This window comes from Lissotriton vulgaris, chromosome 2_1 (assembly GCF_964263255.1).
Source record: "Lissotriton vulgaris chromosome 2_1, aLisVul1.2, whole genome shotgun sequence".
In the NCBI taxonomy this organism is placed as follows: Eukaryota; Metazoa; Chordata; class Amphibia; order Caudata; family Salamandridae; genus Lissotriton; species Lissotriton vulgaris.
This window is the reverse complement of record NC_141687.1, coordinates 970,790,238-970,811,230: the sequence shown is the minus strand read 5'-3', so window position 1 is coordinate 970,811,230 and position 20,993 is coordinate 970,790,238.

The window sequence follows — 20,993 nt, the reverse complement described above, 5'->3', positions numbered from 1 at the left end:
GATTCGTAAGTGGTATTCCTGGTTATAGAAATTAGGGAACATGCAGTTGACAGGGCCAACCAAATAAGTACCTTGATATTAACCTTCAGGCATCTGGCATTTCAAACCTCCACACGGATGCTCTGCAAGGATTAACATCCCCTCGGCATCCAACCGGAAGCTGCAGGATGAAGGGGGCCCTGCTAGGGGGCCCCTGATTTTGCATTCCAACAGGCTTTCCATGTTGGAAAGCCCAACATGTAAAGCCTGTGGGAAACTGACATTGTAATCCCTATGGCGGAAATGCCATCTATAGAGATTACGTGCCGGTCTCCGACAAGACTACAGGCACCTTGAGCTCCTTGACTGACCGGTTTCAGTTTCGACAGCCTGTATTGTAATGCGGTGGTCAAAACTGAAACTGCAATGAGGGTTGGAAAGCCTGCAACTGCAGGTCGGAGGCTTTCGGACCTTCATTGTAATCAGGCCCTTAGTCTTTTAATTGAACATGTGGATTTGCAAGTCTCCTGCATCGAACATTGGGGCATATTACCAACAACTAGCGATAATTTTTGTCTCTAACTTGTTTAGAGACAAAAATTATCGCCGCACATCGGCGATTTTTATCGCAGATAAACCTTGCTATTAGCAAGGTTTATCGCAAATGCGATAAAAAACAGCCGCAATGCATGAATATCGCTGAAAAGTCAGCGATATTCATGCATTATCGAGCAAATGCTCTTAGCCATGTTATCCACCTCCCATTGGATAACATGGCTAAGAACTGCTCAGGGCAGGTGTTAGCTTTTGGAGATATTCGCGCTTAGCGCGAATATCTCCAAAAGTTGGTAATAGGAGATAGCGATGTTAGGGACTGTTTCCAGTCGCTAACATCTTAGCACGCCCACTTTGCATGTCATTAGTGATAAATATCACTGACATGCAAAGCGGGGCCCAAGATGGTCGCTATCTCCTATTAGCTGTCACTAACTGGTGTTAGCGACAGCTTGGTAATAGGGAGGTAATTTTATCTCCGCTTTCTTGGCTTTTAAAGCCAAAAAAGCGGAGATAAACCCCCTTGATAATATGCCCCATGGTCTGCAAAATAAGTGTTACTTAGAGCTGTTGAGGCCCTTGCAAAGCATTCACTGTCCACTCTTGTAGACCCGGTCTCATCAAGGACTCCATCCTTCATTTTTTCAAATATCTCTGGCATATTGACTTGTGCTGATTCATGACTGCTTGAAGGTACAGGTGTGTTAAAAATAACATTAGATCCATTCCACTACTGTCTGTTTGTCACTTACACTTACAGACATTCTTTTACTGCATTTTTGGTAATTGGCATGCATTTGTCTCTGTTTCTTGAGTACCAAGGATTGCATTTTGCCATTCTTAAATTTGGAGTTCTCGCTTTTTCCATTTTTTCCATTTTAATTACCAGAAGGGTTATGTGATTGCTAACCACCCCAGCGAAGTTCAAAATGGGTTCAGCATGTGGTGCTATGGGGAGTGGTGCTTTATAATCACAATCTGGTTCTTAGTGCTGCATCAATCTAAATTATAGAGCACAGGCAATTTAATTTGCTTCTTTAATTATGCATTTACTCACTCAACTCTTCCGTTACATTGTGGGTGATACCAGAAGGACCTTAGGCTGCTTATCCAATTTACATTCAAGAAACTCGCCATTTCTAGTCATACAAATTGCAGCCTGATGTCACTTACTAATTGGCGAGGAAACCCTTCCCTGCAAAACAAATCCCTAAGAAATTCAATTACTTTCGATGTAGTTGGTTGTGGCACAAACTTAACTTTAGTTCAATTGTGGAAGTAATCTATTAAAGCAAAGCATACATCCTAAGAAGTAGATTCTGACTTTTACCCAGGGATCTTCAGCTAATTCAACAGATGTCATGGGACACTTATATGTAGTCATGGCTTTGTCAGCATGGCTACAAGAGGCACACTGACTGACGGATATATCTACATCCCAGTCCATTGAAGACCACTAATATCTTTCTCCTAGTTCCCGTCATACCTACATGACCATCGTGGGCTTTTTTTGATCAATCTTCCCTTTACCTCTGAGGGTAAGTTCAATGTTTCACCTTGCAGGACAATTTCTTCAGCTACGCTGGGATATATTTATTTGGTTGATTTGTAAATTGAACAGCAACCCAAAAGGGTCTCCCAGCGCTGGACAAGGTGGAGGCAGAGCAACAAAAGTGCAAGGCAACAGGTTGAGATAAAAATCAGGCTCGGTGGCTAAAAAGAAAAGTCTTTAAGTTCTTGCGGAGAGCTAGCAGAGTGTGAGAGTTTATAAGATCGTTTGGGAGAGCATTCCAGAGTTTAGGGCCATGATATCATCTTTTATCTTTCAGTAGGGTTCCAACAATTTCATGCAACATTTTTTTAAGCATGGGCGGAAAATCCGTTTCGCTCGCGGATTTTGCGGATTTTCGGGAAATTCGCAATCCGCGAGATTCGCGAATCTCCCGCAAAATCCGCAAATCCGCGAGCAGCGGATTTTGCTCACACTGCTCGCACTGTTCGCGTGAGTTCGCGCCCCGCGAATAAGTGCAAAATTGCAGAAATACGATTTTAGCAAACTGAAAGTAACTACTTACCAGGTTCAAAAGTTCAGGCTCATCATTAGTAGCCATTTCCTGTAGTGCTTGCTGAGGGGCCCCTCCAGAGTTCAGTTGCCAGTTGCAACTATTATGTGACCCTGCTCTGAACCTCAGAATAGTTACACATATGCCACAAAGGTCCTGAATTACAGCTAAGGGAGACAAGCAGGAGCCAGGCTGGCAGTTCAAATCCATTAATGAGCCCCTAATTCATTATTGTCAGTTGGGGCAGGGCAGGTGTTGTAACTAATTTTGCAACAATGAAAGCACTTAGCAAGTGCAAAAGTTCACTAATCAGGAAGCACTAAGGAAGCAGGTGCCAGCTAAAAAAATATTCTGTGACACATTAATCAGCCCCAAATTAATTCAGGTCACTTGAGGCAGGGAAGGTGTGCTTGCGTTGCCACAATAATGTACACTGACTGGACAACCAGAGGGTGCTGTGATGAAACAGAGGGTGGCATGGGTGGGCCAGAGGGTGGCATGAGTAGTCAGAGAGTGGCAGTGGTGACAGAGAGTGGCAGTGATGAAGAAGAGTGTCCCAAACAGGCTGGACACGTAGAAACAACAAGTTCGCGAAACTTGCGAGCCGACAGGTAAGTTCGCAATTTGCGACATTGTACAAAACCCTCGCGAACTGGCAGAAACCCGCGCAAACACACAAAAAAAAAAATCCGCAAATTCGCGAGAATTCGCGGATTTTGCGGATTGCGAGTTCGCAAATCCGCAAAATTCGCGAACGCGAGATTCGCAAAATTCGCCCATGCTTACATTTTTTCATGGGTCCAACCCTTTAGACTATATTTCAGCACTTTCAATACTATATCATACTTTCTAACAGCTTCCACCCAATCTTCTTTTGTGATTACTCCTTCAGAGTTGGTAATGTCAAACAAGAATACAACCAGCAAATCTTCTTCATCGTTACTTTCTTCATGATGAGACTATTCGTCTCATGGTGCACACAATAAGTAATCCACAGTTACATTCTTCCTCCATGGAATATGAAGTCCATTAATTTGATATTCTTGTACTTTGTGTGCAAATTTGGATACTCTCTGTAATGTTTTACCTGACCCACCTCCATCTAGAATGCTAACAAGAGCTTTATGATCTTTCCAAATTATGGACTCTTTTCCCCAAAGATTTTTTTTAACTTGATGACTCCCCATACACAAGTCAATAATTTGTGTTCAATTACTGAATACTGTGCATCTGAACGTCTTTGTTTAAGTGATGCAAAAACAATGATATCTTCCTTTTTTCCAGATTTCTGACTTAGTACTGCCTCTAATCCAATTTCGCTTGCGATCTGTGGCTACTGTACATTGTAATTTTTCATCAAATGACTGTAATGATGGTGCCATTTCAACTTACATTTTAATCTCATGGATGCTGTACTCACACTCTTCATTCCACACAAACTCAACATCTTTCTTAGTTAACTTTCACAGAGGTTCAACTTTGTTTGCACAGTTCTTTATCTCTTTATCGAGGATGGTTTTGGATGCACACCATGTTCAACAATTAAATGTCCAAGGTACTCTATGGTGTCCTTGAAAAATGTGCATTTATTTTTTTGCAATACCAGTTTCAGCATATGTATGTGCTCCTCTACTGTTTTGCTGCAGATTAATATGTCATCCTTGAATATTCTTAAACCTTGCAACCCTTCAAGTAGGTTGCTCGTGACATGCTGGAAAACAGCAGATGCTGAACAGAGTCCAAGTGGTAGTCTTCAAAAATAGAATGCTCCTTCTGGGGTGATGAATGCTGTATTACCTTTGGAATGTTATACCATCTGGATCTGATGGTAGGCTGCACTGAAATACAAGGCTGTATTTTTTGCCTGGTTTAATGTAATTTCCATTTGATTCAACAAGGGAAATGGCTGACAATCTGCTATCATATTGCAGTGGAGTCGGCACACATCAATGCATAGACATATCAAGTCCTTTTTATTTTTTTGTGTTGACCACAAGCAAAAGCAATTTTTTTGCATTGATTTATTCTGTCACTCCATTGTCACACCATTCCTTGAGTATGGCCTTTACCTCACTGCAGGCTGACAAAGGTATATTCCCGACACGTTGCTTGACTGGTCAAGAGTTAGTCTTTAGTATTATTTCATGCATGATGGTCTTTTTAGGCACCTTAGTTTTTCATTGACAACTGACTTATATTCATCAAGAATGGTATCTAGGCTGTTTTCTTCAATACTGAATAAATAGAGTGGTTGACACGGGTTAATTGTCTTTCCCAAACCTTGCTGCTCTAGCCATCCTAAAATGTTTACATTATAATCCACCACATATATCTTTGTGAAGTTTCTTCTTTCTTTGAATGCCAAAGTTGCTTTAAATACTCCTTCAAGTTAAATCCTGTGTCTTTCATATGCTCTAGGAACAACTCTGCTGTTTTCAAGTGATGCTTTGTTTTCAATGTCATTGTAAGTGTCCTTTGATATTATTGTGATTCTTGATCATGTGTGTACTAGAACTTCAGTATTTTACTCCTTTACTTGGACACAGCATTTTGGTAGGTTTTGACCTTTTTCTTTGTGGATGATAGCCACAAGCAGCACAGCATTTTCCATTAACTCATTCTCATCAAAGTCTTCCTGTATTTCCTAGTTCTTTACTGTGTGCACTTTTTTGCATGTATTAGTCTACACTCGATGTAGAAGTGTCCTTTTTTCCAGATTCCTTGCAAGTTTTAATTTATGCTGGGTAATCATTAGGGAATACTAAGTGTGAAGTAGTTCTAAAACGGTAACACCTACTTTGGAACTATGAAATTTGTAATCCTTGTTTTTATTATTTTTGCTTGACATATCTTTTGAAGCTTCTCCCTCTTTGTGAATGAGATTTAAATCTGCATGATGATCATCTGGTTTATGAAGCAGCTTTACGTCTTTAGTGGACCTTTCAATTACCTTCTCAAGGCTTGGATTTCTGTGACATAATAATTTCATTTGGCCTTGACACATGTAGCACGCATAACTACTTGGTTCCCAATCATTTAATACATGTCTTTGAAAGAGCATGCAGTAGCTAACATTCTCAGTGCTGTGACATAGGATTCAATTGATTCCCCAGGTGCTTGATTTGATATGAAATTATGTATTTCCCTTATGCCACTCAGGGTTGTCACAAAATAGTTCTTTATTCTTGTTTTTGCCTCTATGAACACATCCCGTTCCTGTTCCTCCGCTTCTTTTTTAACTGGGGCAATATGACCAAACACTCTTCTTCCTTCTACTCCCAAACAGTTATACATCATAGCTTGTTTCCTTTCCAGATTATAATTGGTTCTATGAAAAGCTTTCAAATGTTTTTCAAAACATCTGATGCACTGGGTCCAACTTTCAGTTGGTGGTCCTGGGATTTCTAAAAATGTGCAGGGCATTGCCACTTCATTCATCAACACAGGCATTTTATATATTTTTTAGATGGATTGGTAGATTGATCCACTGAAATTATTTTTATTTTTATTGTCAGTATATTTATTTGTGCTTTTTGAAAAAGTCTTATGCAATCTTGATGTTTGGGCTCACTCCAGTGGTCAATATGGGTAAATGTGACAAGTAAATTTGCTCATTCACTGTCAGATGTTTGACTCCTCTGATAGACAATCTGGAGGAGTGATTAACTCAGAGAAGCCGAAGGCAGCATTGCTCGGCTTTTCCCAGACGCCGTCTGAATGTTCGAACAATTTCATATACCTGCTTGTAGCATTGGTTGGCTCCACCCAGGGGCCGTTCGATGGTGGGTTCAGGAACTGGAGAGTTTTGGGTTTTATTTGCAGGTTTATATCGCATGAACTCAACCCGAGGGTATCAGAGCACATTACAAGAGCACCAGTTGCATTACAGACAAACACATTCATTTTTACGCATGGGGAGGTTAAGTGAACCTGATCTTCCAGCTTAAAAGTCGGCTGCTCTAACCATTAAGTACTGAGGAGATCGACACGGAAGCAAACAAGCTGACCAGAGTGCTCTGCTGAGAAATCTCTTGTCTCCTCTCATACACGCTGTATAATACCTGTAAAATATGCTGCTTCTCTTCCTCTGTGTGATAAGTGTGAATTGATTTAAGTTAGTATACACAGGCCAGATGTCCCCTGCTGCTAGCTTCTTATGCCCTTCCTTTTCAGATTCCATCGTCATCCTAACTATTTCTTTTCTTTCAGATTCCCTCACTCTCTTGCTCCTGTAATCCTTCCTATTTAGATACCATCATCCTTTTATACCATTTTTCTGTTTCAGATTCCTTTACTCTCTTCCTGCTCACCACCCAGCTGTACCCCATACCCACTTTCCACGTTCCAGAGACCCCGCCCAACGCCCTACACCCTCCCGGGAAATCTACTTAAAGGAAGCCATAGCGTGGTCCCATTGAGCAATTCTCGGGCCAGCTCTCCCTTGCTCCTCACTCCTTTAACCCTTCTTTTTTATAGATTCTGTCATCCTCTTAACCTGCTTTCTCTTCCAAATTCCCGCACTCTCATGCTATTTTAACCATTCCTTTTCAGATTCCATCATTCTTTTAACCCACTTTTCTCTTCCAGATTCCCTCACTCTTGTGCTCCTTTAGCCCTTCCTTTTCAGATTCCATTGTCTTCTTAGCCCGCTTTTCTCTTTCAGATTCCCTCGCTCTCTTGCTCCTTTAACCCTTCCTTTTCAAAATCCATTTTCCTCATAACCTGATCTCTTTTCAGATTCCCTCGCTCTCTTAACACCCAGCTGTTTCCCTCGCCCCTGAGCCCACCTCCCACAGACCCCACCCAGTGTCCCACCCCCCATACAGGTAATCTACTTAACACCGTTGTTCCAGTTTATTGTATTCTTGTCTGATAATTGGTATCTTGCTCTAGGGCAATCGATTCTTATTTTATACTGTTGTTGCTACTTACTGTAATCTTGTCTGTTAATTGATATCTTGCTCTACCGTAATTCTGATTAGGTCCGGCTAACTCCCCATCTCCTGATCTTGATTGTTCCACCCCTCTGTTTGACAGTGTGTGGATTTATTGACACCATTTGTACAATTGTGTTTTATTTGTGCATTTGCCATATCTGAATAAACATATAGTATCCCAACTGGTATTATTTGAAGACAATTAGAAAGGATATGTCGTAAACATTATCAGAAAGGAAATAAGGAGACTCTTTAGTTGTTTCAAATGTGCTCATGGCATCATATTTATCTAGAGAAAGGGATGGTCAAGTTACAGTTGTAGCAGCACTGTAAATAAACAACTAATACAACCCTTATTGTACTTGGTGCTCAAGATGTGCAAGTGACATACAAAGTGGCGACGCAAGTGACAATGTGATCAGCATAAACGGCGCATGGTGACTAGTGCATAAATATATACAGTGAGTAAATGAAACAATATGGTTCCAGCTGAATTGTGGAGCTTGGTTCTAATTTAGATTGGCTGTAGTTTGGAAGAACCACATTGTATGCTGCGCCTATGATTGTGCTGAGTGGTCGCCATATCTGTGCAGCGCTCTGTTGCCAGTAAGGGTGTTGTTCACACTTTATAAAACTTTTCAAACAAATAAACTGCCAACTAATCAAGACTCACTCACTCTACAAGCATGCCAGTGAAATCTGGGACACCATCACCTTCCTCATGCCAGGCATTGGCTTCCTCACCAAGACATGGCTCAACCCGGCATCAGCATCCGACACCACCACCACACGGATACAAGTTAATCCACTGAGACCGCACATAAAGCAAGGTGGTGGAATAGGTATCATACACAAAAAGTGCATTGACTACATAGCCACTGCAGACACCTAAACCACCATCATAGAATACCTCAATTTCCAGATCAACACCAACTGTACAACCACGATCCGCAAAACCCTCGCCTGCATACCCCTGGGTCCATGCCCACCTTCTTTGAGGCCAGCGCCAAATTCTTCACCCTTCTGGCCATCAACTCCAAAGGTTTTCTCCTCCTCAGTGTCCTAAACTTCCAACTGGAAGACCCCACTGACACCAACACCAACAACCTACTTAAAAACATGGAAATGCTGGGACTTTCCCAGCTGGTCACTGACCCCACACACACCGCCAGACACACTCTCAACCTCATTTTTCCAGCCAGAGATTAAATCATATACAGCCACGCCACTGAGATCACCTGGTCTGACCACCCATTGTCCAATTTCCCATCACATACCTCCCTGTCTACCCTCCCAGTGCCATGTACAGGAGCTGGAGCGAAGTGAAAAAAAAACATCCGGACCAACTCCCTCAAAACCTCCTCCTTGACACAACCATTGACCTAGAAGATGAAGCAGGAAACTCCAAAGCATTGATCAACACATACACTGACAATGTTGCCCCCTTCTAACCCACCAAAATCAACAGATCCTCCAAACACTACAACTGCTTCATACCAGAGCTCAAATCCCACAGGTGCTCCTGTAAGCAACTTGAGAGGATCTGGTGATCCAGAAAAACTAACAACTGTGCGACAAAACCAAACTTGCCCTGCACAGATACGACTACTTTTGCAAAAGCACAAAAAATGCCCTAGCCCATTGCCTAGACACCAGCTCAAACCACAGCAAACAACATGATTTTTTGCATCATCAAAGAATTCACCAACCCCACAGCCAGTGAGAACACCACCATCACCCCCTCGCAGGAGCTCTGTAACTCTCTCGCAAACTTCTTCTACACCAGAATTGCTACCATCCACAAAAACTACAACCCCCATTCCCTGTTAACCAAGCTCAGAGGACTTCTCAACAAATACAACCCCCAAGAAAGCTCACTAAACACCTGGAAGCCTCTCTCCACTATCACAACTGCTGCCATCATGGGCTCCATCCTCTTGGGTGCCCCCAAGTACTTCTGCCCGCACCCCATGTTTACCCTTGGAAAAAGCACCATCAGCATGGAGCTCACCACATTCATCAATGCATCCATCTCTTCGACCTCCTTCCCCGTAGGCTGAAAGCACGCAGAGATCAAACTGCTCTGTAAAGAACCCTCAATAGACCCCAATGACTTAACCATTACCGTCTCATCTCCCTACTGCACTTCCCAGCCAAAGGACTTGAAAAAGCAAAAAATGCCTAACTAACTGCCCAGCTGGAGAAGAACAACCTTCTTGACCTCTCTCAATCTGGGTTCTGCTCAAACCACTGCACCAAGACCCCCCTGATCACTGCCAGAGATGGCATCAGGACCCACTTAGACAGGGGAGATGACGCCACCCTCGTCTTCCTTGATCACTCCACGGCATTTAACACTGTCTCCCACCACACCTTCCTGCAAGGCCTCTACCTAAAGGGGATCCAATGGAAAGCTGTCAAATGGATCTCCTCCTTCCTATCCGGTCGCACCAAAAGCGTCTGTATTCCTCCTTTCACCTGCAGAACAAAAAACATTATCTGCGGCATCCCGCAAGGATCCTCTCTAAGCTTAACCCTCTTCAACCCTCTTCAACACATACATGGCACCTCTGGCCACCGAAGTTAGATCCCATGATATGAACATAATCTCCTACCTGGATGACACCCAGCTCATCCTCTCGCTCTCCGCAGACTCAACTAACACCAAAGACAACTTAAACAGGTGCATGACTAGCATCCCCGGCTGGATGCACAGTAGATGCCTCAAACTAAACTCAGACAAAACTGAAATTCTCACCTTCGATAATTGCAAATCCCTGTGGGAATACTCCTGGTGGCTAGCTTGCCCCGGCACCCACACCCACAGAGCACCAAAGAAACCTCAGAATAATTTTCAACAGCAAGCTATCCATGAAGAAGCAGACCCAGACTCTCATCACCAACCTCCTATACTATGGCAACATCCTGTATTAGGGACTGAATGCCCGACTGCTCTATAGACTCCAAATCATCCGGAGTTCAGCAGCCAGACTCATCTGACCTCCTGAAGCAAACTCACATCTCCCCTCACCTAAAAACCATACACTGTCTTTCTGTCAGTCAATGATGTCAATTCAAATTACTCCCCCACATCTACAAAGACCTCCACTATCCCCACAACAGGGTAAACTTCCACCAACCCACCTGCATCCTCCACTCCTCATCCCTATTCCTGTCCCTCTTCCCCTCCGAAATCACAAAAGCAGAAGCGGTGGCTGCGCCTTCTCATGCCTGGAGGCCAAGTCCTTGAAAGGCCTCCCTCTCCACACTTCACCCTCTATGCAAGAGTTCAAGAAAGATCTAAAGTCCTGGCTCTTTGACTAACTCAGCCCAGTAGCAGAAACACCCTCCACCCCTCCCCCACTCTCCCCAGCCTGCATACCCTCAGAGGTGATAAGCAGGCCTATACAAATCCTACTTGGTTGATTGATTGATTTTCCGCATGTCACCAGTTGTGTAGGAACGAAGAGACAGGGTTACTTCAATAATAGTTAAGAAGCTCCAGTCTTTCTTAAAGTTTTTATTTCGACATATACATCATAAAAGACAAATATATTAAAAAGGCGTGAACATCCCATTGTTTCATATCAGTAAATAATAAAACTAGGAGATTTGATTGTCAAGTCATTCGGTCCATTACAAAATAATTTAGCTTAAAAAACATCCATAATAATATTGCTATTATAAGCGTTAAAAAAATCCAAAATCAATTCACATTTACCATCACAGAATAGATTATAACTATAACAGTTATTGATATTTTATTAAAACTTCATCTTAATGTGGGCTTAATTTACGTGCACAAATAACCCAGATCCAGTGCAAAAATTTGGCGACAGCAATGGCCACAGGTTCAGAACAATCTGTTTTTCGTATCCTAAAGGCCTCGGAACCAGTGGTGATGCCGAACTGAAGACAGATAGGCTTTAACCACGTGTGCCTGGGAAACCTGTACTCTGGGCAAATGAACAAAATGTGTGCTATGCTTTCCCGCTGGGTTGGACAAAACGGACAACTTGGGTTATTATCGGCTTGCCATTTTGCAACAAAGGAATTTACAGGAAGCGTTCCCACCCTAAATTGGTGGTACCGTTTCCTGTCTCCTGGAAGCATAATAAAATCCCAGTATCCTTCATAGGCAACTTCATGCTCGAACTCCATAAAGTCTATAGAAAGTGAGGGACCTATACAATTACTTAACCTTCTGGTGGTCACCATTGTCCAATACCACTCTCTAAGAGCCTTTCTAGGCGGGAGAGAATTACCAATAGGGTTCTCCCACAAAAAACTCAAGCCCATGGCAGTATAAATTGCCCTAGCCTCTCTCATCCAGGGGATTTTGTGGCCACTATCAGCATCTTGAACCTCGAGGAATGCCCGGGCATACTGGGAGAGCTCTGGGGTTACCCACAGTCTCCTCCAGTAAGCAACTGGTCTGTAGCGAGCTATATCCTCGAGGCGATGACATCCCAAATCATAATAAAGGGGCAATAATGGCGTTGAAAATGGAAGGCCAGTTATAACCCTCAAGAACTTATTTTGGGCACTCGTTAGTGATGATAGATTACTAAACCACCACAACTCTGCCCCATAAAGAACTGATACGCTAATCTTGGAACCATACATTTTCAGTGCGGGGGCAATAGGTTGAGATAATGAGGAGTGAAGCTCCTTTATTAGAGCTCCTGTGAGTTGTGCATGTTTAGTAACCAACTGGTTGATGTGGGGTTTCCAATCCAATTTTAAGCCCAGAGTAATACCAAGGTATGAGAAGACCTGAGCAGAGCACCATTCATAACCACCCTCCCTCTTACAAGCTTGTGCTTATGAAGCACCCTAAACTTGGTTTTACTCACATTGATGGAGAGACCATAATCCTTGCAGAATACCTCAAAGCCCTCTATGGCTTTCTGAAGGCCTTGCTAGGTTTTTGAAATTAGCAGGGTATCATCTGCAAACATTAGCAGAGGGATTAGTTTGCCATCCAACTTAGGGGCATCGGTGGGAAGGTTCTCAAAGTACTGAATCACCTTGTTGATGTACAGTGAAAAGAGGGTTGGTGCTCATACACACCCTTGGCGTAACTCCCAAGAGATGGGAAACCTATCTGTAACATTCCCATGCTGTCCCCAACGAACTTGGGCAAAGTTGGCTTCATGGAGTTTGATTAAGAAGGCCAGTGCATCTAACGGCAGGCCCTGACCTGCAAACACACTCCACATTTTTTCATGTGGCACTAAGTCAAAGGCCGATTTAAGGTCGACAAATGCCGCGAAGAGCGGGCCTCTACCAAATATTACCACCCGCCAATAAATTGAAACAAATCTAAAAACTTGATCTACAGTACTCGTATGGGTAGGGAACCCTGCCTGGAGAGATGTCAGAATACCTTCCTCTTCAATCCATGCTTGGATTCTAATCAAAACAAGTCTAGCTATTACTTTCTGGATTCAATCTATTAAGCTAATTGGCCTGTAATTTTCTGGGTCAAAGCGATACCCCTTCTTAAAGACCGGGATTATCTCCACGCCCTTCCAGGTATCAGGTATGGGTGAACCATTGGCAATGGCATTGGCCAGGGACTGTATGAAGGGCACCCACACTCCCTTGTCATATAAAAACAAATCGTCTTGAACCTGATCCAACCCGGGCGCTCTACCCTTTGGGATGGTGTTCAGTGATCTTTTAACCTCTTCTTTACTGAAGTATAGCGGTGAAATATCTTTGGGGATGATCAAAGGGTCTTGTACGGACTTAATATCGGGATCCGGTAGAGCAAACTGGGTCTTAAAATGCGACACCCAGAGATCAGGGGGAACATAGTTGATAGGTTTTCCCCTGGGGTGCCCCTTGCCCCATTTTACCAGATCCCAAAAAGTACTCATATTCCTTGCTCGACTAGCATGGTATAGCTCCCTCCAGTGCTCTTCATCCCAGGACCGTTTAGCATCCTCCTGCACTTTTTTATACACTGACCGTGCATTTTTAATACTGTCTCTGTTTTTAGATTTTATGGCCTTTGCCAAAGCTTTATACGCATCCCTACACGTTTTACCATACCAGGTTTTCACCCTAGTTATAGGCCGCTTCAGCTAATTTGAAACCTTTGTGATAAAAAAAGCCCATGTTGTTTAAAAAGATTTGTATGGATAGGAATAACCTTGGCAGCCATATCCTCCTGTGTGATACATATCTGAAGATCCATTGTCGCCTCTACTGACAGCTCCCTCATTGCAACTAAATGATCCTCTTTCAGGAGGCAACTTGCCCATTTTATTCTTCTCGTGTAATTAGAGAGAAGAGTTTCAATCCCTTCTATGCAAGCTTCGGGGGGTCACATTTGGTCAACTGAAAGGATAGTACTAGTGGAGCATGGTCACTTTCCACTATTTCTACTACTGCTATGTCCCTAATAGAAGACCAGTTATGTTTATTACAAAGAATATAGTCAATATGACTCCTTCGCAATCCATTATTGAAGGTAGGAGCCCCCTGTGTATCGGATTTAGTTTGACCATTTGCTGCCCTTAGCCCTTGTTCAGGGCAGGCAACTTTGAGCTGGTGTGCGGCCTCTGACCACTTTTTAATTGGGGGTAGAGACAATTGTGGAATGTTCCAGGAGCGGTCTTCCTCTAGGGTTAGATTTATATTGTTACCATCTAGAGGTTCAAAACAACAATTAAAATCTCCAGCTACAAGTATGTTCCCCTTCCCATTATAAAAATTGAGGTGCGATTCTAACAGGGCAACAGTATCCGAGGCTTTACCCCCCCCCCGCTTACCTCTAGCATAAATGTTAAAAATAAATAGGTCCTTAAACTCTGCACTCTGGATTCGAATTAGAAGAATATCACAACTCTTGGAATCCAGCTGTTCGACCTTATAGCAGTCATCCTGTCTAATCCAGGTTGTGAGGCCCCCCTTTGGTCTACCCTGCAAAATTGGAGTAGCTGGCCTGAAAAAGTTTAAGTAGCCTTGCCTATACTCTGGTTCGTTTGGCCACGTTTCTTGGAACAATAAAAAGTTATTACTGTCTATAAAAGTTTTCCAATCGTAAGACATCAGTTTGTTTCTTAGCCCTGAAATATTCCATGAAACGAGGGATGTTACACTACTGCCAAGAGTGGAATTAGAGCATGCTAAATGCCCACTGGCACCAGAATTTAGATTTATTGCAGTTTCCCTATTTCAGGGGATACCAATGGGGGGGGCTCCAAGAAGCTCCAGTCATAAACTAACTGTAATAACAGTTCCAACCTCGCCCCAAATCCCCTTCACATTCAAGAAGGCCAGCGCGCAGCAGAGCTACGCGCACAGATATGAAAGGGAGGAAGGACAAGGGACATGCAAGTGGACAGGAAACATGACACACAATAAGGGCACATGTAAACAACCACATTTATAATTATAAAGCATATTACAGCTGCTTTCAAATCTCTTCTGTGAAGGGCAGTGAAAACAAAGTCTCACAATCGATATGCAGCAGCAACTTGTGTCGAGCCAACCCCTTAATCTTATTTTACGCTGCCACTGCCAAGACATTACAAATTAAGGATTTTAAGATTACAGATGGGCTTATTTGAGTAAGGGAAGTCGTCCAAAGATGGAAAAATGCACCTGAGGGCACCTTCTGTCACTTCTGCCATTTTCCAAATGAATCCTTGGCCCACGTACCTGTACCTGCTCCTGTTTTGAATGGGAAAGAGCATTTTGGTTGAACCCTTTACTTAGTGAACTGAATATTCATTTATGCCTCCAGGATGCAATCGATCAATGCTTCCAGAGCAAGAATTGTAGACTTATTGTCCATTTTAGGAAGTTTATGGACAAGGTCGCCGCTAGAATTGGCCAAAAGAGTAGCCCTGGGAGCAAGTAATTCTGCAGCATAAGCACTCATTTTTGCATGACGCACATAGCACTTTAATTGTGAATTTTCCCCGGTGCTAAGTCTTTCCAAGGCAAATATATTGGTCACCTCCTTATTGCAACAGTATGGTGGCACTTTTGCACTAAATCCTTTTAAGATGTCACGAGTCTCAATGTATTTTCTTGTGTTTTAGATTGTATAAGTGCTAATCAAGTAATACATGATGTATACGTCTTTTTAAAATAATTGAATGGTTGTAATCAACTAACACATACAAATTGATTATTTTTATTAATAAACAATTGTGGTATATATGGGGCCATTTTAGTCAGTTCTAGTCCTTGCACAAACATCAGTAGGCACCTAGGGGCGGGGTGAGGTTTTCTTTCACCCAGGAAGATTGAAAAGGTCTCATCTGCAAATGTGGGTGAAATATCCTGATTTTCTTCAACATTTTAAGTAAGTTCAATACATTTGCGAAATTTGCAAATTGTGCTCCAATCAAGAACTTTTGCATTATGTAATTGGGAATCCTTTTTTGCTTGATGGAGACTGGGTCAAGCAGAAAATACCTCCCCAGGCTTCTCTTTCTGTTTTTTGTGTCTTTTCTATGCAATGTACGCTCTTAAGTGAAAGTTTACGTCTGCTAACGGCAAAAACCATTTTGAGCCATTCACGTAATTTCAGGTATCTCTCACAAAATTTTGAAAAAGAAAAGACCCGATTTTGCACCTCCCAAAACCTGCTATTGAGCCTGAACTAAAAGTTTTTTTATACAACTACTCTACACAACTGTGGTAGAATGCCCAGGAAACAAATAGCATTTGCTAATTTGAATAAAACTCTGCTGAAGTGCTGCTAGCCTGCTTTGGCCATGCCCTAGGGTTAAGGTCGAGCCTAATGCGGTCGTAAATTCAAGAGTCTCACAAACCCAGTCATCTGTTCCTCCGCAGACTGTTCAGGAGCCAGGCCCTGCCTTGGTAAGTGCAGGCTCTGGCATTCCCCTTTAGATGCCAAAGCTACACTTAAGCAGTCCTACACTTAAAGGCTCTGAGCCATTAAAGTAGGATCCGTCCTCATCTTTATCCAGACCATTTCACCATCACTTCCACCTACCTCCACACTTTGTTAGGAACCAGAAAAAAACGAGAAATAATTACATAAAAACAATGCATCTTCACGACTAGTTCCTCTTTTTGGCAACTGGGAATCCCGCACAGAGAGCTCATGAAAAACGATTTCTCAAGTTTCAGCCGCAATCTATTCTCTTTAATTATTGATGTGCTCAGTTTCAGACGCGGGCGTCGAGGAGATTGGACCGATCGTCTGCCCTGTCCATTTCCTCCATTAGGAGAAATAATATTCTGTTGATGCGTCGCAGACTAGGTTATATGTGCTCGCACTGACAGTCCCGAAAAATGACTGAATTTGGCTCGGGAGAAGATGGATAATGAGACCAGACAGATCTGACGGTGATGGACTTGAGGAGAAGGCTTGGCAGGACATTCTGAGAAATTGCACGTCCCTGCCAACGCGCAGCCATTTTCCAAAAGACGAGTTGTTTTGAGGTTTGAATAAGAATGATGTTCCCTATCCACATCGTTTTCAGATTGTTTTTCTTAAAGAACATATAAGGCTATGTAGTCAAGGTGACCTTATGATGCTAGGAAGGGGATTGAGAGAGGAATAGGCATGCTCTAGATTTGTTTAAGTATTGCTGGACTTATGGAATAAAGTCTTTCAGAAATCCCAACTTTTTCACTCGGATGTATGTTCTGTTCAGTGTCTGGTAGGTGGGTTAGAATTAAAAAAATTCCAAACTGGAATACAACAACGTGTTACTGGTGAACTAAAATAGAAATCAATTAGTTACAAAAAGCTTAAACACCTACCCCATAGTCCTCATCTAAATCAGTACAGTAAGAGAGGGCACATTCCCCCATCTTAAAACGCCACCATTGGATCCATTTCAAATAAGAATCTCCATCAAACTATTTAAAACTCATTTATGGAGACAGACATCAAGAACTGAATTAGCTTTTGGAGTTCAGAAACCAATCTACACCTAAAAATCCCTGGCTTGAATAACTCGATTTACTATACCATCTATATGTGGACAATGTTTGTAACATCAGCGTCCACCACAGGGTGACACCTTGTGAAGAACGTTTGAAAAGAAGCCAGCCAACAAGCCAACAGAAAACAACTCATACTCATTAATACCACCAATGTCTAAATAGATGCCATAATTTAGAGTTTGCACAAGACACACAATTGATGGACAGATTGCAGAACAAATCAAAACATTTGCCCCAAGTCAAGAGATATGGGTTGAATCCATCATTCTTTTGCTCACCATGCCACCCCAATATAGACCTGGCCATGTGCAAATCAGTTTTGTTCCTATTATTCATGGGAACAGTCCAGCCCGATCTGCCAAGCCAGGTCCTCCCTGGACCAGAAAAAAGCATCCTAGGACCTGTTTCGGGATTTCACCCCTCATCAGCCAGGATAGCTTGAATCCAGTGGCATAGTGAGCCCGGGACCCACCGATTTAGAGTTTGGCAGACAGCTCGACAACTCACCATATTTAGAGATTCCTCTCCTGCCTGGGGTTAATCTCTGTGAAGATGTGGTGATGCCTTTTTATCATTGTCACTGCAGACTGAGCTCCACATTTGTTTTACTTTTCAGGAACCACCCCCCTTATGCATATGTTGTTTCTGAATCAGGATATAACAATGGCCCTGCTGCACATGGAGTTCTTTCCCTGCATCCATGGGCCATTGATTACTTTCCTTGTGCAGGCCTCAAATGGTGACCTTGGGTAGGAAGAACCAGTGATAGTCGCAACACTCTAACTAGGGTGGGATGATCATCATTATGAGCTGGTGACCTAGCGGTGGATGGCCATCACACAAAAGGTGTCCAGCGGAGAAGCAAGTGATGATTCCGTCAGAAGATACCTAGAGGTTGCCCACTTCTAATTGGGGCAGGGGTCCCATATGTGTACAGTACAGGGCATGTGATACTTTTTGACAGATTCCCGCATCTGTGAAACTTTAAATGACCCACAGATAATCGAAGGCCATGTTTACAGAACATATGGTTGCCCCAGTGAGCTTCAGCACTAATGAATTTAGAGCACAAAAGAAGACAACATTTAATGAAACCCAGTCGTCAACAATCGTTGAGGTTGGAGAAGCAGTTTATCATCAATTCCAATTTCCAGGGGAACTGCATTAGGCACTAGAATAGCAGTGACATCATGTGACCAGTGATCACATGACATAGGTTAAAGTTTGAGAGAGAACTTCACTGTGCTTCACAGAAATAGGTGACATCATAAAATGTAGATACTACTGTACAGCAAGAATTCCAGGCTAACATATCGGCCCTAGTGGCTGCACACATGCCACGGTAATATGTGGAAAATATTGTACTCGGTGGACACTACTGTGCAATATTGCTGCCACTTTATAATAAGGGCTTTGAGTTTGTGTATAATGTGTGCATGCAATATGACCGCCACTGTAAAATATCTGGAGATTACTTTATAATCTGGGTACTATCGCTTAGTATGGATACAGTGCAAATTGAGCATTCAATTATAATGTGGTTAACACTATTCAATAAAGTCACAGCTATGCAATGTGAGTAGCACCATATAGGAATGGTATATTTTCTAGAAAGAATACAATAGTGCAAGGGTGCCTGCGTTGAGGGGTATGATTGTTTATGTGCAGGAGGGTGACCCTTCCTGCACATAAACAATCTGAAATGTCATTTTGAAACGTCCATGTGTGTTGCTTAATGCGCACACACATTGAAGTTACAAACAATTTTTTTTTTTAATGATTGTCAATGTGCAGGAAGGGACAACTTCCTGCATATAAACAATCAAACGTGTTTTGCTGTTTCTATGTGTGCTGCACCAAACAGTGTACATGGAAACAGCAAAAACAAGGAGAAATTAAATAGTTCTTCTTGTTGCGCCAGGTTGAGACCAGGCTTTCCCTGGTGTTCATTTTGGCTCTCCCCATATTTACATCACCCTTGTAAATATGCGCAGGGTCAAAATCAATGGGTGTTGCAGTGGAACATCCACCTCAAAACCCATTCCCCCCATCTTTACCGCTAAGTGTAACGTGAAAAGGTGCCTTACTCACAAGGCGGCGTTAAGCCACTTTAATAATGATTTTCTGCATGTCCCTAATCAAACATTCCCAGGTTTATTCATATTTATTTCAACATAGATAGGGAAGTAATCCAAGCAGGGCCAGCAACTATACCTCTGTCTGTGTAGTGGAGAAGTGTGGCTCACTGGTTAGAGGAGGCAGACCTGGAAGCAGAGGTCAGCCCGGGACCAGGATTCAATTCCCGGCTCAGCGGGGTCTTGAGTCCTAAAAATGTCCATGGACTAGACAATTCTCGCTCTGGTGCCTACACGATCCACGGGTTCACACTCTGCGACTCTGGGCAGTAGCTTGCTTAATCTCCACAACTGCCCCTCGCGGCGGGATGCCTGGCTTTCACCTTGCGGATACCCTGCTGGGGTTATCTCACAGGGGAATACCAAGACGGGTTCCCTAAGCAAGCGCTTAGAAACCGCTCGGTGATTTGCGCTATATAAATTCCTGTACATTTACATTTAGGGTGTTACATTAATGCTAGATTACCATGCTAGAAGGCTGAGGGGGGGAGCTAACAACTTACAGCAGAGCAGATGAGTGGTACAAAGAGCTACAGGCTTCTATATACCACACTGGAAGGGGGCGCTATTGCAATGCAAGGTCTGACCACTTTTAGAAGGAAGAATAGTTCTGCCATCATTGACCAGGTTTTTATTTCTCAAAATCTTGGGCATTTTTTGATCCATGGTACAGTTGTTGGTGCAAATTTTGGGGACTATAATCCAATGAAATAACTTTGGCCGCATACCATAGAGCGACTCATGTGAAAGTCCCACGGTTTATTATTAACTTATCATCAACAACAGATACTTGAAGGTACAGCTGCCTGACCCCCCAAACTGTCTTAATAGGGTGGTAGCAGTTAGTGATGGGCTGCCTTTTTGAAAATGCCAATGAGGAAACAATAGTTTCTTCCTTTATATCCCTTTGTAAAAGAATTTAATTATATCTGCTATTACCTGTTAAATCGATCCCCCAGGGTTCTCGCTGGTTTGATCATTAATGCTCTCCTGTTAATCGTCATTTAAGAAGGGCCCTATACACAGAGCACGAGAATGTAAATTGGTGTATAATTTATGGAAGGATTTATAAAGCAGTAACAATCAAGAGGACGGCTGAAGTCATTCAACAGAAGTGGTCTTTATTAACTGTTACAGCCAACTCATGAGACAGTAAAACATTTTAGAATGCTGTGACTAGTATGTGCTTCTTTGACCAGGGAGGAACATCAGTCTGCTGCCACATAAGTGGGGGAGAGTGAGTGTTACACTTTGTACACATCCATAGAGAGGATAGTCCTACTATCTTGCAGCCGCGGTGCGTCCATAGGGGCGTAGGGGCGTAGCCCCACTAAGCCTGCCCTGGACGCACCGAGGCATTGTCAAATAAAATTCAAAAA